Genomic DNA, 15,804 nt, shown 5'->3' with positions numbered 1-15,804 from the left:
AGCGCTGTATCACCACCTGTCGTGTGAAAGTCAGAGCTGCATGAACATGGAAATAGACCAGGCACGGCTGCCGCCTTGCAAACTGAGTAGGATTTCATGCGCAGAGCACATCAGGATGGCTTGAGCACTTCTAGTTTCTTAGAAACAGCCTAACTACGTACTCCTGGCCTCACGGTCACGGGAACTGGGAGGAAAGAGAAACAACGCCCTCTTTTATTTCCAAAAGCTACCTCAGCCCTCTTATAGTTTCTTACCGGAGAACTTACATTTCTCAGATGATCTGTTTGGGAAACTAGTGGCGCTGTTTTGTGGGGCTTCCTTGACCCTTCGGGATGTGCTGGGATTGACCTGGGTGACGAGCTGCTTTCGTGAAGCCCAGGCTGTGAATAGCGGGTGCAGAGGCTTAGTGTGAGTTGACAGCACAGCCACGGCCTTTCTCTCTGTGACAATATGAAGCTGTCCCCTGACCAACAGAACCTGATGCTTTTGAAGATAGGATGGAGCCGTCCCAGGGAAATAGTGGGTGAGATTGCGGATACTCAGCCCAATAACGGAGCTGAAAACCTTCTGTAATTCACTTGCGAACAAAAGAGGTAATCAGAGCCGCTGTTCTTGCAGTTGTGATAAAAACAAACAAATCAGGCAAATGATCCGGAACACAGGTGGGATCTCATTGTGGTAAAAATCCATTCGTGATAATTACAGTGCAAGAAATAATGAAGCTGGTGCCGTTTATAGTAAAACACAAATATGGTAAAATTAAGGATCGGGCCACCCATAAGTTCCCATCAACATTTAATTTATGTTAATTGCTAGTAGAAAAGACTCTTTACCCTTTTATGCTCCTGAAATAATCCGTCAGTTTGGTGTATAGTGTTACTTTATGACTTAAAACAACTCTGCCTTTGCTCTGACCCTCCAACTCAGACTTTTTCTGGCCTGGTTAGAGGGTACATTTGCTTTCAGAGAATTCTGGTTGGAAAGTCATTATGTGAACCCAAATAATGTGAGAAAAAGATCAGCAGTACCTCTCGAGTTGTGAGTCTTGGATAAAGCGGGTGATTAGAATTCCCGTGTAACAGGTCCAGAGAATTCCTGTTGGTGCAGCTTTTCCCCTTGTCTCCTGTTGTATTGCCTTTTAACTTAGGTTCGGTTTTGTTTTCTTATATTTTGAGCTTAAATGCCGTTTTAACCCTATATTTATAAGAATGGCAATAAACTCCCAGTGTTCCCAAGGTCTCATAGGTCCTTGTTGGTGATAGCACACTTTTATATGCAGTGTTTTGTCTGTTGCATGTGCACACACATTTTTTTCCCCGTTTTATTGGGACTCTGATTCAGCTTCTGGAAAAAAGTAAAAGACTGTTCACTGTGTAATGGTATAATGCATATGTCAGACCATGTAATGTTCATAAATCTTTTGCACATAAATCACTAAAGACTTAGGAAAATTTCTATAGGGAAAACAAAGAGGCCAATAGGTTAATATTTCTTAAGGAAGGAGCTGTTCTTTAAATATAAATTTAAGCAATGGGACAGGTATGTTTTTGCTTGTGAGCGAGCATCCTGTTTTGCTTCATTGGGTAGTCTCTATTAGCACAAGTGATGATTTAAACTTAGCTTTTACTTTGTCTTTCTTATAAAATTTAGTTTCACTTTTTCTTTTAATCTTTATGGTTCCAAACGACCATATTACCAGGTGTTCCCTCTTTTTCCTCCTGAGACAGTTTTAAAAACGGCTAATTCAGTTTTGCAGCGATGTTAATATGTGTGACATTGCTGCTTTTCGGAAGCGCTGATCTGTATTCGCCTGCTGCACTGTGGCGGGCTAGCGCAGGTAGGGCGCCCTTGGGACGGGCCTGCAGCCCTTGGGGCCCCTCAGAGCCTGTGCTGGGGCCTTGGGAGAGCAAGGATGCCCATGGCTTCTGGGCCCTTAGAGCAGCTGAGCGTTCCATCACGGTGTGTCCCCAGAGGGGGACCTAGGCGAGGAATTTCTTTCAGACGGGAGTCCTGGGACTTGTCCGTGCTTCTTCCCTGTGGATGACCTGTGTCCGGACCCTCCCCGGCCTCCCTCCTTGCTCTGCCGTGAGCGGTGCTGAGTCCCGGGCTGCGGCCTGGCGCATCTATTTTCCCCTGGTCCCGAATTTCTCTGTTGGTATAATTTTCCTAATCCTGACTTAATCCAGTTTTCCTCACTTTATTGTATGTGTTTAAGTGATTAAAATCTTTAACTAAATGCAGGTAGGAAGAAATGTAAACAGACAAATCGATTTTATTATGCCCAGCTCGGCCTGAGGAAGAAAGCCAGTGGTCAGGGACCCGAGCACAGCACCGAGTAGGCTGGGGTGATCCGGTCAGCAGGAAAAGGGAGAGAATTCTTGGCACCCTCAAGCCAAAAAGTGCCGAAGAATCAGGTTTCTCACCCCATCATACAGGGTGCTCCTTGACCCAGGTCCTTCGGCAGAGGCCGCGGCACTGGGCGTGCTGCTGTCACAACGGACGGACAGGCCCTGGTGGTGGCTGCGACCGTGTGTCCCCGCACTGTTCTGAGACCACATGGCAGCGGTCAGAGAGGGTTCCAGTTGCGACCCCAGTGACTCGGGCTCCCGCCGCCCCGGCAAGCGTGGTCGCACGTGCCTGTCACGCACGCCTGAGCGGAGGGAGGACGGCGGTGCCCGCGGAGGGGCTTCCTCCTCGGCGACTTGGTCCCCTCCTCTCGCCCCCCTCCTCCCCCCGGCCGCGCTTGCCCAGCCCCCCTTTCCCCGGACAAGCTCACGCCGGGGCTCTGTGGACGTGTCACACTGTGTCGGCGGGGATGCCGTCTCCCCTCATCCCCGTCTGGATCAGCTTTCCTCCTGCAGGAGCCCTGCTTCTTGCCTCTGGGTTTGAGCCGACCCTGGTCAGACCGCCAGGCTCCGTTGTTTCTTCTTTTTTTCTTTTTGGCTGCACTGCACGGCATGTGGAACTTCCCCGACCGGGGACCGAACCCCTGTCCCCTGCACTGGAAGCGCGCAGCCTTAACCACTGGACCTGCAGGAGAGTCCCGGGGTCCGTTGTTTCTAACTCGTAGGCCCATGGTTGGCTGCCCCTCTCGGCGCTGGACCCGCGAGTGCGCCCCGTGTGCCCTGGAGGCCCCGCGTGGCCCTGGGGCTGTGCCCCTCATTGGGCAGGAGCAGTGATGGTGGGAAACGCCAGCTTTGCAGAGAGGATTCCGGGCGCTGGTCCACCGAAGTGTCCCTCAAGTCTCAGGCACTGCAACAGACAGGAGCACAGCTCTGCCTCGCCGTCCGTTATCAGGAAAGGGCCAGGGGGTGACCCTGAGGGGCGCTGATGCGAGGCTGCCCTCCCTTCATCCTGGTTACAGGTGGCCTCGGGTGGTCGCACTCTAAGGCCGGGGTTTTGCTAATGAGGGAGATGCAGGGGTTCAGGTGACTCGTATGTTCCCTCCTCTTCCTCTGGAAAGGGGACTAGCGTTCAGGGTTGTCACTGCCCTGAAATATTAATAAGAGCAGGAGGAAAAAAGAAACACTTGAGTTGAGGAATGTCAGTCCTGTAACAGGAAACTGTCTTAACAATGACTGTGGGTGTAGCAGCCTTTGCCTTTTCCCCCTGTTTTTTCTTTTCTTTTTCTTGATTTTCAAATTAAGTTTGGCCCTGCCAAGAGATAAACTATACCTTTCTAAATAGGATTTAGAGTTACTTTCACAAGACACAAGCAAATCATACCTTTGTGTCGTACCTTCCCCCAGGCTTCCCCAGGTTATTAAAGTAGCGTGTGTTCATTGCATACTTTTGGAAAATACAGAAAAGTATAAAGAGAAAATAAAAATTGCCGGCAATTATATCAGCCCAGATATGACCACTCTGAACGTTTTGGTGTAAAAGTGGCCAAATTTTTTTTCTAGTTAAAGGAAATTAAGGGAAGTTACCAAGGAGCGATGTGCCCAGGGTGACAGGTAGAAAAAGGCTGATCACAAAACAGCACGTACAATATGAGCCCAGGTCGTCTTCTGCAGAAATGTCCGCGTTGACTCTCTCCCTGCTCTCCTTCCCACTCGGCTCTCCCGCCCCGCCCGGGACCGCAGGGCTCCTCTCCCCATCTGTTCCCTGCACAGAACCCTCCGAGCGGTCACTCTGGAAAGGAAGGATCCTGTCCTTTCCCTCCGGAAACCTTCCCACTCTGCTGGGGACGAGTTCTTGGCCTCAGGTCCCGCCCTTTTCCGCGGTCGGCACCCCGGCCCCGCCGGCTGCGTGGCCTCTTCTCAGGCTTCCCAACTCCAGCCCCCGCTGCCTGGGTGATGCCCTCTCCTCTTTGGAGGCTTGTCTTAGTGTCATGGATTCAGAAAAGCCTTTTCTGATCCCCGGTCTAAGTTGGAACCCCCTGTTTTCGTTCTTTCATTACAGTGCAAGTTCCCTCCGTGGCGTTTGTCACAATTCGTTTCTATGTGCGTAGTTGTGTATTTTGTTCAGTAATCATCTCTCCCTTCGGGTTTCAGGCCTGTGAAGCAGTGGCTTTGTTCTGATCACCATCCTCTAGGCCCTAAAACTGTGCAAACCCTCAGAAGTGAAGGGATAAAGATTTCATCATAAACATTTTTGTTTGTAACATCTGTGTTATATTCCATTGTTCAAACAGATGTTCTTTAATTTATTGTAAATAACTGATGTTAAAAGGTAAACCGAGGCACATTAAACATTTTAAGAGGTTATTTGAGCAAAAATCTATTTGAGTTGGACAGCACCAAGTCGGAAGTGTTAGGAGCTCCAGTGACCAGGCAGGGGAGAGGGAAGCAGGAGGTACGGGTGGGCTGCCGCGAGGCCTGGCCACCGCGAGGGGCGGAGTTTCGGGCTGCTGCCCGGGCTGACGCGGCATCAAACCACGCGGGGCTCGCGGCCTCCTCGTCTGAGCAGCTCAGCGCTGGCGATGAACAGCCTTCTGCGGGAATCATAACGGATTTCACTGATTTCCTGGGAATACATTTTAGAAATGGAATTACTAGGGCAAGTGGTAAGAGCCTTTTTATAGTTTTTACTTGAATCGCCACGTTTCTTGAGAAGTGTTTAAACTGCACTTACGCTTTCAACCCTTCCAGCAATGAACGAGATCTGTCTTGGACTCGTCCCTGACCGGAGCCTCTCCTTCAGTCCGCGTTTAATGAACACTTTCCCCGATGCCTGCTATTTTTTCCTCCCAGGTAGCTGTCACATCTCTTTGTCTTTTCCGTGCTAACACCCTGCCCTACCCTAGATTCTCCTGAGAAGTCCCCCGACCCGCATTCCTCCCGGCGGCCTTTTCCTGAAACGCGGCCGCAGCCACCGCCTTGGGAGCCGCTGCGCTTCCTCATCCGACCCCGTCCTTTCTCTCGTTGCCAGGCACGCCCGCCTGCCCCGGCCGTATCCCCGTCCTCAGACGCCGGCGGCCTCCAGGCCGAGTGACCCGCCCGCACGCACTGTCCGTCCTCCCGCTGCGGCCCCCGCCGCCAAGGCCCGCTGCCTCCGTGGTCCATCGTGTGGCCTCCTTGGGCAGTGGGTTCCCGCACGAGCTGCTGAATCCCCGTTCGATCACGACCCCCCAGGCAACCCTGGCGGCTTACAGGGGGTCTCAGGGATTCGCTGGCCCACCTGGCACGTTTCGCAGGTGAATTAGCTGAGAACCCACAACAGCAGAAGGAATCGGTGAAATTAAATATGGGTCAGTGGACATCACACAAGCAAAACACATAGAAAAGACTGAAGAGAAGTAAACAGAATCTCAGCGGCCTGTGGCACAATACCGAGGGGTCCGGGATGTGTGACATGCGTGAACTGGAATCCCTGAAGGAGGGAGGGACAGAAAAACATCTGAAGCAGTAATGGCTGAAAACTTCCCAAATTCGGTGAAAACTTTCAGGTACAGGCAGCTCTCAATAAAACGAGGCTTCGCTTCGTCGCGGCTCACGCACCGGGGGGTGGGGCTTAAGTGGAGGTACCACCGAGCCTTGAACGACTTGGGTTTGAACTTCACGGGGCCACTTGTCCAGAGATTTTCTTCAGCAAATGTGTCCCACGCACTCTGTGGTCGCTTGAATCCGCGGACGTGGACCCTCGAGTGCGGACGGCCGACTGTGCAGCTGCACGCGGGTTCTCGGCTGTGTGGGCAGTTGAAACCCCTCACCAAGCCCCATTGCTCCGGGTCACTTGTAGCAAGGGTCCTATATTTTTCCTGACACAATTAGAAATCAACATTTAAGTAGGTTGTGGTGAGTTAAAAATGCATGTTGCAGCCTTTAGAGCAATCACTAAAATACAGTTGGAGGAGACAGAGCTACAGAGTCAGTGAGGAATTAAAGCGGACGACTCGGGCTTCCCTGGTGGCGCAGTGGTTGCGCGTCCGCCTGCCGATGCAGGGGAGCCGGGTTCGCGCCCCGGTGTGGGAGGATCCCGCATGCCGCGGAGCGGCTGGGCCCGTGAGCCGTGGCCGCTGGGCCTGCGCGTCCGGAGCCTGTGCTCCGCGACGGGAGAGGCCGCAGCAGAGGAAGGCCCGCATACCACAAAAAAAATAAATAAATAAAGCGGACGACTCAAGCAGCATTTGATTCACGTGGAAGGAGCCGGGGCGGGAGGAGTGGAGGAGTGAAAGCCAGATGGGTCAGTAGGAATGCAGACCTCAGTGAAGCCACAGTGATCGTTACACTCGCTGCGTGAAGGGATTAAGCACTCCAATCGAAAGGCAGCGACTGGGCTTCCCTGGTGGCGCAGTGGCTGAGAGTCCGCCTGCCGAGGCAGGGGACGCGGGTTCGTGCCCCGGTCCGGGAGGAGCCCACGTGCCGCGGAGCGGCTGGGCCCGTGAGCCGTGGCCGCCGGGCCTGCGCGTCCGGAGCCTGTGCTCCGCGACGGGAGAGGCCGCAACAGAGGGAGGCCCGCGTACCGCAAAAACAAACAAACAAACCAAAAAAAGGCAGAGACTGTCACACTGAATAAAAAAGCAAGATCCACCTCTACCCTGTCTACGAGGCACACCTGGCACACCTGTTTGTTACAAGGACAAGGACACAAAGAGACTGAAAGCCAAAGTCTGGGGGAAACGTCCGCCCTGCAAACCGTAAACATAAAGTAGATGCGGTGGCGACGTTGAAATCAGACAGTACCCTTCCAGGTGAGTGTTGCTTGAGACAGAGGGACACAATAATCAAAGGGCCGGTACGTCAGGATGATGTACCAGGGAGAACACACCTGAAGACAAAGCTTCAGGCTCTGTGGGGTGAGGTGCGCCACGCGGGAGCTGAAAGGAGCAGGAGACAAGTCCACGGTCGCACGCGGAGGTCTTCGCCTGGCCCGCCCGTGGTCGATGGAGCGGCAGACGAGGATCGGTGGGATGCAGGACACGCAGCTCCGCGTCCGTCCAGCCTGGAGCATCGTGCGGGGGTCCTTCCTCCGTGCTGAGGGTGGGAGGCCCCCCGCTCCGTGGTCAGCCGGCCACTCACATGTAGTGACGCTAGATGCTGACGGGGACAGGCAAGGCCCGAATTGGGTAGGTCAGCAGTTTTGATCCCGAGCCAATAAAAACCAGACAGGGGCTCAGGGTGCTGTGCCTCCCGTCACGGACAGAGCTGAACACCCGAATGACCCTGCGTCTGGGGGGGTGCTGAAAGGCACTTGCTGAACAAGAAGGTGCCACCAGCTTGGGCGCCTTCCCTCTCAAGAGGCCTTGCGTGCTGTTCCCGCAGGTGCGCCCGTGCTGGCCCCGGGACACCAACAGAAACTTCTCCGGCAGTGTACTTGAATTCTAGGTCATTAACGGTGCAGAACTCACTGGGAGTAGTAAGTAGTAGCTTAGACGGAAAGGAATACTGACGTAGTTGATAAAAACCTGTTAAATACATAAAAATCCATGAATCAAAAAGCAAAACAGAATGAGACGGCCAGTCAGTGGGCAGCCGCGGCCTGCCGGGTTCTGCAGTGGGCGCTCGGTGGGCCCGGCGGAGGCTCCCAGGCCCTTACTGCCCGTGGGGGGCGCCTGTGCTGACCCTGGCAGCTCGTCTGAGTTCCAGTCTGCGCTGAGCCTGATACACGCCTGATTTGGAGGACTTCGTGCAAAAAAGAGAATGTAAGATATCTCTGTACCTTTAATATTGATTGCACTTGAAAGAGATATATGGGGGGGTAAATAACGTATTAACGCTAATTCCACTTTTACCTTTTTCTTCTTAAATGTGGCTACAAGAAAATGAAAGTCCCTCTGTGGCCCGCATTCGCTTTCTGTCAGGCAGCGGTCACTTGTGCCAGTGAAGGCGGTCGAACCCTCGCTCACTCCCTGCCCAGACCTCGTGCACTAGAAATGTCAACCAGCCTGGAAAGGGCAGCTCATAATTTCATGACTACTATAGGTGTATTGTTTTCAAAATCGTAATTTATGTTCGTTATAGAACGTTCTAGACATTGTAGATGAAAATGAAAGCAGCTGAAAATCTTACCTCTGAAAGACAGCCACTGATAAGATTACGTTTTTAACATCAATATTTTGATAGATAAGCACCTTCAGTCTTGTGTGTGTGTATATTTATTTATTTAGTCCGCGTTGGGTCTTTGTTGCTGCACGCGGGCTTTCTCTAGTTGCGGCGAGCGGGGGCTACGCTTCATCGCGATGCGCGGGCTTCTCATTGCGGTGACTTCTCTTGTTGTGGAGCATGGGCTCTAGGCGCGCGGGCTTCAGTAGTTGTGGCACACATGCTCAGTAGTTGTGGCTCGCTGGCTCTAGAGCGCAGTAGTTGTGGCGCACGGGCTTAGTTGCTCCGCGGCATGTGGGATCTTCCCGGACCAGGGCTCGAACCTGCACCCCTGCATTGGCAAGTGGATTCTTAACCACTGTGCCACCAGGATAGTCCTATATTTACAAGAAAACAACTTTTTGATTTTTAGTAAAGGCTTTGGGTTTATCATTCCATGAATTGCTGCTTCTTTCCATACACTGGTTCTTTTTCTTCTTGTGTTTTAAGTCCGTTCATGTTTTTTCACAGTGGAATATTGAACTTTTCTCTGTGCAGGTCTGTAACTCGCTGTGGCATCCCCACAGGATGCCAAGATACTTGCTTTATTTTTTCCAAAGTCCCCCGATTCTTTTTCTCTGTGCCAGTAGCACAGAATGTGTCGTTAGCTGGACCTCGCTCCCATCCTTTTGGAACCCTCAGATCTTGTTTCACTGTCGGTCCTCCATTTCATGACTCAGGGGCCCAGCGTTCTTGTTGAGGGAGGCAGGCTCCCCGCCCGCAGGCGCTGTCGGGTGAGCAGCTGATCCTGAGTGAACCCGGTCCCCACCGCGGGCACCGCGCGAGGCCAGGCTGTGCGAAGCAGGGCTCGCAGACTGGACCCTAATGCTTTATTTCTTGTGCAGTTGTGTTTTATTCTGCCCCACACGGTGTCTTACCCATTTTTTAAAACGTCTGTTGCCGGTTTTTAAAAATCAGGAGCTTTCACATTATACTTTGGGTTTTTCGCTTCCCTTGAAAAGTAGAAGCCAGTTCTTGTCCCTCATGTGGACGCCAGTCCCGGGGCTTTGGGGTGGCCCCGGAGCCCTGTGCTCCAGCCCTGGTTCAGTGCTGATGCAGGAAAAAGTTGTCTGGGGCACCTGCATCCTGGGGACAGCATGGGGTGGGGAGGAGTCCAGCCCCAGGACACCGCCCCGAGTGAGCATCCACTCCCTCCTCTGAGCTGGTGCGGCACAGACCCCCGGTGCTCCTCCTCCTCCAAAGAGAAGGTCAGATGGACACACACGGTGGGGTGGTCCTCAGCCACGGAAATGAGGGAATCCTGCCTTTTGTGACAACAGCCGTGGACCTGCTCGGTGAGATGAGCCTGATGGAGAAAGACAGATACTGGGAGAGCTCACGTGTGGAACCTCAGACCAAACAAGAAACAAGCTCATAGATGCAGAGAGAACAGATCGGTGTTACCAGAGGCAGGTGGGGCGGGGGGAGAAATGGGTGAAGGGGTCAAACGGTAAAAAGAAAAGGTAAATAGTAGCAGTAGTAGTAGAATCAATTGTTGCCAATGTTACTGTTATTATTATGACACAACACACCCAAAGGATTATCACTCCTGCACTGGGACAAGTTGGCTCTAGAAGAAAAAGGGGGAAAAAGGTTTAAAATTTTCTTTATTCGAATTATAATGAACTTTTAGGGACTGCACCAGAGATGTTAAGAAAAAAAAGCAGGGGGGGGCTTCCCTGGCGGTCCAGCGGTTAAGACTCCGTGCTTCCAGTGCAGGAGACGCAGGTTCTATCCCTGGTGGGGGAACTAAGATCCCACATGCTGTGCGACGCGGCCAAAAAAGAAAAAAAAAAAAGAGGAAAAACAACAAAAAAAAGGAATTTAAAAAAATGCCTAAAGTACATGAAAAGTTCTCAACATCACTCATCATTAGAGAACTGCAAATCAGAACTACAATGAGGTATCACCTCACACCAGTCAGAATGGCCATCAGCAGCAAGTCTACAAACAATAAATGCTGGAGAGAGGGTGTGGAGAAGAGGGAACCCTCCTCACTGTTGGTGGGAATGTAAACTGATACAGCCACTATGGAGAACAGTATGGAGGTTCCTCAGAAAACTAAAAATAGAGTTACCATATGATCCAGCAGTCCCACTCCTGGATATAAATCCAGACAAAACTATAATTGAAAAAGATATACGTACCCCTATGTTCAATGCAGCACTGTTTACAATAGGCAAGACATGGAAGCAACCTAAGTGTCCATCGACAGATGAATGGATAAAGAAGATGTGGTACATATATACAATGGAATATTACTCAGCCATAAAAAAGAATGACATAATGCCCTTTGCAGCAACATGGATGTAACTAGATATTACCATATTAAATGAAGTTAAGTCAGAAAGAGAAAGACATATCATATCGCTTATATGTGGAATCTAATTTTTAAAAAAGATACAAATGAACTTATTTACAGAACAGAAACAGTCTTACAGATATCGAAGAAAATCTTACGGTTACCAAAGGGGAAACATGGGGGGAGGGATAAAATAGGAGGTTGGGATTGACATACACACAGTGCTATATATACAATAGACAGTCAACAAGGACCCACCGTATAGCACAGGGAACTCTACTCAGTATTCTGTGATAACCTATATGAGAAAAGAATCTGTAAGGAATGGATATATGTATATGTATAGCTGAATCACTTTGCTGTACACCTGACACTAACACAACATGGTAAATCAACTCTACTCCAATAAAATTTAAAAAAAAACAAAAGATTGCCTACATGGGGAATACCAGACATCAGCCATTGGCAAAGCATCCAGCTGAAGAGCAAAAAGGGGAATTTTTATTACTTTAAAAAATATGCATATGATGAAGATAGTAGATGTGTCCCAGAAAAAGTCATTGTTTCTTTGAAAGCAGAGCCTCGACGCTTTTTTCTCCCGCCACAGAGTATCTGGAAAATCCCTTTGTGAGCAAAGTGAGGCTCTTCTGTTCTCAATCAGGGCGAGTAACTGTCTAGCAGCTCCAGTTTCTCAAAAGCACGTGCGTGAAGGCTGTGGAAACACTCTCCCATCTGGGGGGACTTGTGTTTGTGTCTGTGACGCCCCCGGTCTCTCCCCTGCTTGCCGGTCAGCCCGTAGAAGCCGTCCTCTGACTCGGTCTGCTTCAAGCCTGGCTGCGGTGAGGGGGGGGGGTCGCGGAGCTCCAGGCCGGGTCCCCACTCCTCCGTGGCGTCTGTCCTCTTCCTCCTCACGTGGACGGACCCTCTACCTTCACCTCGGTCACCGCAGTGTCACTAGGTGAGGTCAGCTCTTCCGATTCGAGGACGAAAGTACAGGGGGCCCGGTGGAGGTTTCCACTCGCGGTCGTGGGGCTGAGCGGGCGGCCGGTCCACAGCCGGTGCTGCTCTGTGTCCGGGGCCCGGGGCCCTGGGAGCACCCCTCCCGGGCCGCCTTCCCGGGGGCGGGAGGGAAGCGAGGAGCCGCGCCGGGTTGGAGGCCGAGCTGGAGCAGGGCCTGTTCTCTCTGGAACCCTGGGTGCGCGCAGCAGCCGCGCCTTTCCGCGCTCTCCGTCCCGGAAACCGCTCACTTTCAGGGGCGGGCGGAATGGGACGCACCGCGCCGCGCGCCCGCCTCCCAGACGGCGAATCAGGAAACGCCTTTTCCTTCTGGAAGGATCGCGGGCACCTGCCCCCGGGCTGTGGCCCAAGGAGGATGAAGGGAAAGTAGAGCAAGCCCCGGACCCCTGTGGCCGCCTCTCAGGACCACGTGGCACCGGGGACACGCCTCGGGGCCGGTCTGGGCCCCAGGGGCGCCGTGTGGAGGGGAAGCCCGAGGCCTCCGGGTGGCGGGGGCCGGTCCTTGCTGACCTCGTGCAGCTGGGCCCGGGCGCCTCGTCTGTGCGCAGGTGTTTGTGGCCGGGAGGCCGTGTCTGGACGGCCTGCGGTGAGTCCGGGCGCGGGCCTGGGGACGGAAACGCTTCTCCGGCCGCCCGCGGGGCCCCTTCCCCTGACACCCCCCCTCTCAGGACCCTCCCCACGGCTCCAGGACCGGGAGGCGCCCGCAGTCCCGCCCCCGACGCCACGGGGAGCCGGACGCGCCGGGACCACAAGGTCCTCGCGGCTCATGGAGACGCCTGCCAGGCTTGCCCGTGTCACAGCGGAGTCGGTGTTGTGCTCCGGGCACGTTCTTTTATTTTTTGTTATTATTTTATTTTAGTAGAATTGCTTAACTCATCCCCTGCATTGGCAGGTGGATTCTTAACCACTGGGCCACCAGGGAAGTCCCGCAACGTATGTTTTAGATTCTCACCCACGGCCCACGCTGGGAACATTGACAACAATATTGTATTTTAACTGATTATTTTCTTTCTTTCTTTCTTTTTAATTGGGGTATAGTTGCTTTACAATGTTGTGTTAGTTTTTGCTGTACAGTGAAGTGAATCGGCTATATGTGTGTGTGTGTATATATATATATATATATATATCCCCTCCCTCTTGGACCTCCCTTCCCCCCATCCCACCCCTCTAGGTGGTCACAGAGCACCGAGCTGAGCTCCCTGTGCTATACCGCAGGTTCCCCCTAGCTACCTGTTTTACACGTGGTAGTGTATACATGTCCATCCCAATCTCCCAATTCCTCCCACCCTCCCCTTCCCCTGCTGTGTCCACAAGTCCGTTCTCTACGTCTGTGTCTCTCTTCCTGCCCTGCAAATAGGTTCATCTGTACCACTTTTCTAAGATTCCACATACATGCATCAATATACGGTATTTGTTTTTCTCTATCTGACCTACTTCGCTCTGTATGACAGACTCTAGGTCCATCCACATCTCTACAAATGACCCAGTTTCGTTCCTTTTTATGGCTGAGTAATATTTCATTGTATATATGTACCACATCTTCTTTTTTTTTTTTTTTTTTGTGGTATGCGGGCCTCCCTCTGCTGTGGCCTCTCCCGTTGCGGAGCACAGGCTCCGGAAACCACATCTTCTTTATCCATTCATTTGTCAACTGACACTTAGGTTGCTTCCATGTCCTGGCTATTGTAACTAGAGCTGCAATGAACATTGTGGTACATGTCTCTTTTTGAATTATGGTTTTCTCAGGGTATACACCCAGTAGTGGGATTGCTGGGTCGTATGGTAGTTCTATTTTTAGTTTTTTAAGTAACCTCCGTATTGTTCTCCATAGTGGCTGTATCAATTTACATTCCCACCAACAGTGCAGGAGGGTTCCCTTTTCTCGCCGCTCCGCGGCACGTGGGATCCTCCCGGACCGGGGCACGAACCCGCGTCCCCTGCATCGGCAGGCGGATTCTCAACCACTGCGCCACCAGGGAAGCCCCTGTTTGTAGGTTTGTGATGCTCGCCACTCTTGACCGGTGTGAGGTGACACCTGACGTTGTGGGCTTATGTCTGGAAGGGGAGCACCTGTCTCAACCCCTTCAGCACAGCCGGCATCACTTACAAGAAAACCCACGTTTCCTGTTCTCCAGGAAAGTGTGCCAATGAAAAAACAAACAAGCTTAGTTTTCTGAGAGATGTAAAATATTTAATTAAAAACGCAAGCAAAAAGACAACATGGTCTCATTTTTCTAAATGTCCGGTTCCTCTGTCGGCCGTGGTCGCTACTGTGCGGACTGCCGCTCTGCGTACCAGGCAAGAAGAGGAGGAGGCAGGTGGGCTGCTGGACCTGCTCTCCGGGGGGAACGAGACGCAGCGCTAACTTAATTGTCATAAAACAGACTCCATCTTAGTGCAGTTCAGGTCGCTCCGCTGGAAAAAGAATGTTATTTGTGAATTTCTGAGGAAGGAGTTTTCATTTGATTGAATCTGTAAAGTTAAGCTACTCAGCAAACTTTTTTTTCTTTTTTTTGAGTGTCTCACTCCTCCTTCCTTGGCCCCGGGACGTTTGGCCTGTCGCTCAGATGAGACTTTCAGCCTGAGAGCAGCCGGCAGAGCTCGTGTCGCTGCTGGGCTGGCAGTCACGCCTCTCACCCAGGGATGGAGGGTGCGATGCCGTGGGGGTCTCAGCATCTCCATGCTGCCTGAGAGTTGCCAGAAAGCCGTCCTGGTGGGTGACTTTCAGGAAAGGATCCAGCATACGCTTTTCCTCCAGAAACAGCCATTCACAGGAGTCCTGGCCCAGGGATCGCGGCACTCATACTGCAGCGCTGGAGCCCCACGTGGGGTGAGGTGGGCGGGCGGCCGTTTACCTGCCGGCCTCCCTCCTCTGGCTCTGGCCTCCCTCCTCTGGCTGCTGCCTCAGCGTCGGGCGTGTTTCAGGCAGAGAGTTTGTCTCCACCAGGTTTGGTGACGGCAGCTGCGTTACAGACCGCACCGCCTGTTCTAGTTTTCTAGAATTATTTTATCTGTTTTTTTCCCCTAAATATTTAGCATTTTAATCCCACTTCCTTGTTTAATTTTAAAATGATCTATTCACATTTAATGGAAGGACAAGAACAAGGACATTCCAGAGAGTAAATAAAAAGAACATTCCAGGGCTTCCCTGGTGGCGCAGTGGTTGAGAGCCCGCCTGCCGATGCAGGGGACGCGGGTTCGTGCCCCGGTCCGGGAGGATCCCACACGCCGCGGAGCGGCTGGGCCCGTGAGCCGTGGCGGCTGAGCCTGCGCGTCCGGAGCCTGTGCTCTGCAACGGGAGAGGCCACGGCAGGGAGAGGCCCGCGTACCGCAAAAAAAAAAAAAAAGAACATTCCAACACAACACGAAAGGGCACCTGTAAGACAGGGTTCTGTTCAGGCCTTTAACAAGGTCAGGGCTGTGTGTCACTTAGAGCCTTTCATTACCTTTCCTGCTTGTTTTAGAGCTTGTCTACAGAAAAATCAGACTCTTTGCCTGGATTTGGAATCACAGCAAACACTGACTTTTGCTTCTATAAGGTATAATAATAAGTATTCCCTGGAGCCCATTGCTCAGTCTAAGAAATGAGAATATTCTGCAGCATCAAGTCAGGGCGACTGCTCCCGTCCAGTTGGGACTGACATGGTGAGTCCACAGCTCTGGTGAGAGTTACAGGAGACCCCAGAGCAGCTCTGCTTCACCTGCCACCACAGCTGGAGGTTTAACTGGCCCAGGCAGCGTGAGGGACGTGGGCAGTGAGACCCACGGGTGTGGGCCTCTTCCTGCCAGAGGGGGCACCTCCCTGTCACCCCCGCGTCCCCGCAGCCGAGACCATGAAGCCGCTGACTCGAGCACTGCCAGTTGATCTGTAACAGCTACAAGCGCATTTTTTTAAAAAAATTTATTTATTTGTTTATTTTTGGCTGCGTTGGGTCTTCGTTGCTGCGCGCGGGCTTTCTC

At 52.2% G+C, this 15,804-nt stretch overlaps 1 protein-coding gene across 2 annotated transcripts in view; it reads left to right on the top strand.

Annotated features, from left to right (window-relative positions):
- The window catches only part of LATS2 (large tumor suppressor kinase 2), a 53,381-nt gene that overhangs the window by 13,722 nt on the left and 23,855 nt on the right, over nt 1-15,804 (top strand). The window lies entirely within an intron of this gene.

The sequence above is a fragment of the Physeter macrocephalus genome, chromosome 13 (genome assembly GCF_002837175.3).
Source record: "Physeter macrocephalus isolate SW-GA chromosome 13, ASM283717v5, whole genome shotgun sequence".
NCBI lineage: Eukaryota > Metazoa > Chordata > Mammalia > Artiodactyla > Physeteridae > Physeter > Physeter macrocephalus.
The sequence above is the reverse complement of the archived record's forward strand: the minus strand, read 5'-3'. Positions and strand labels throughout refer to the sequence as shown.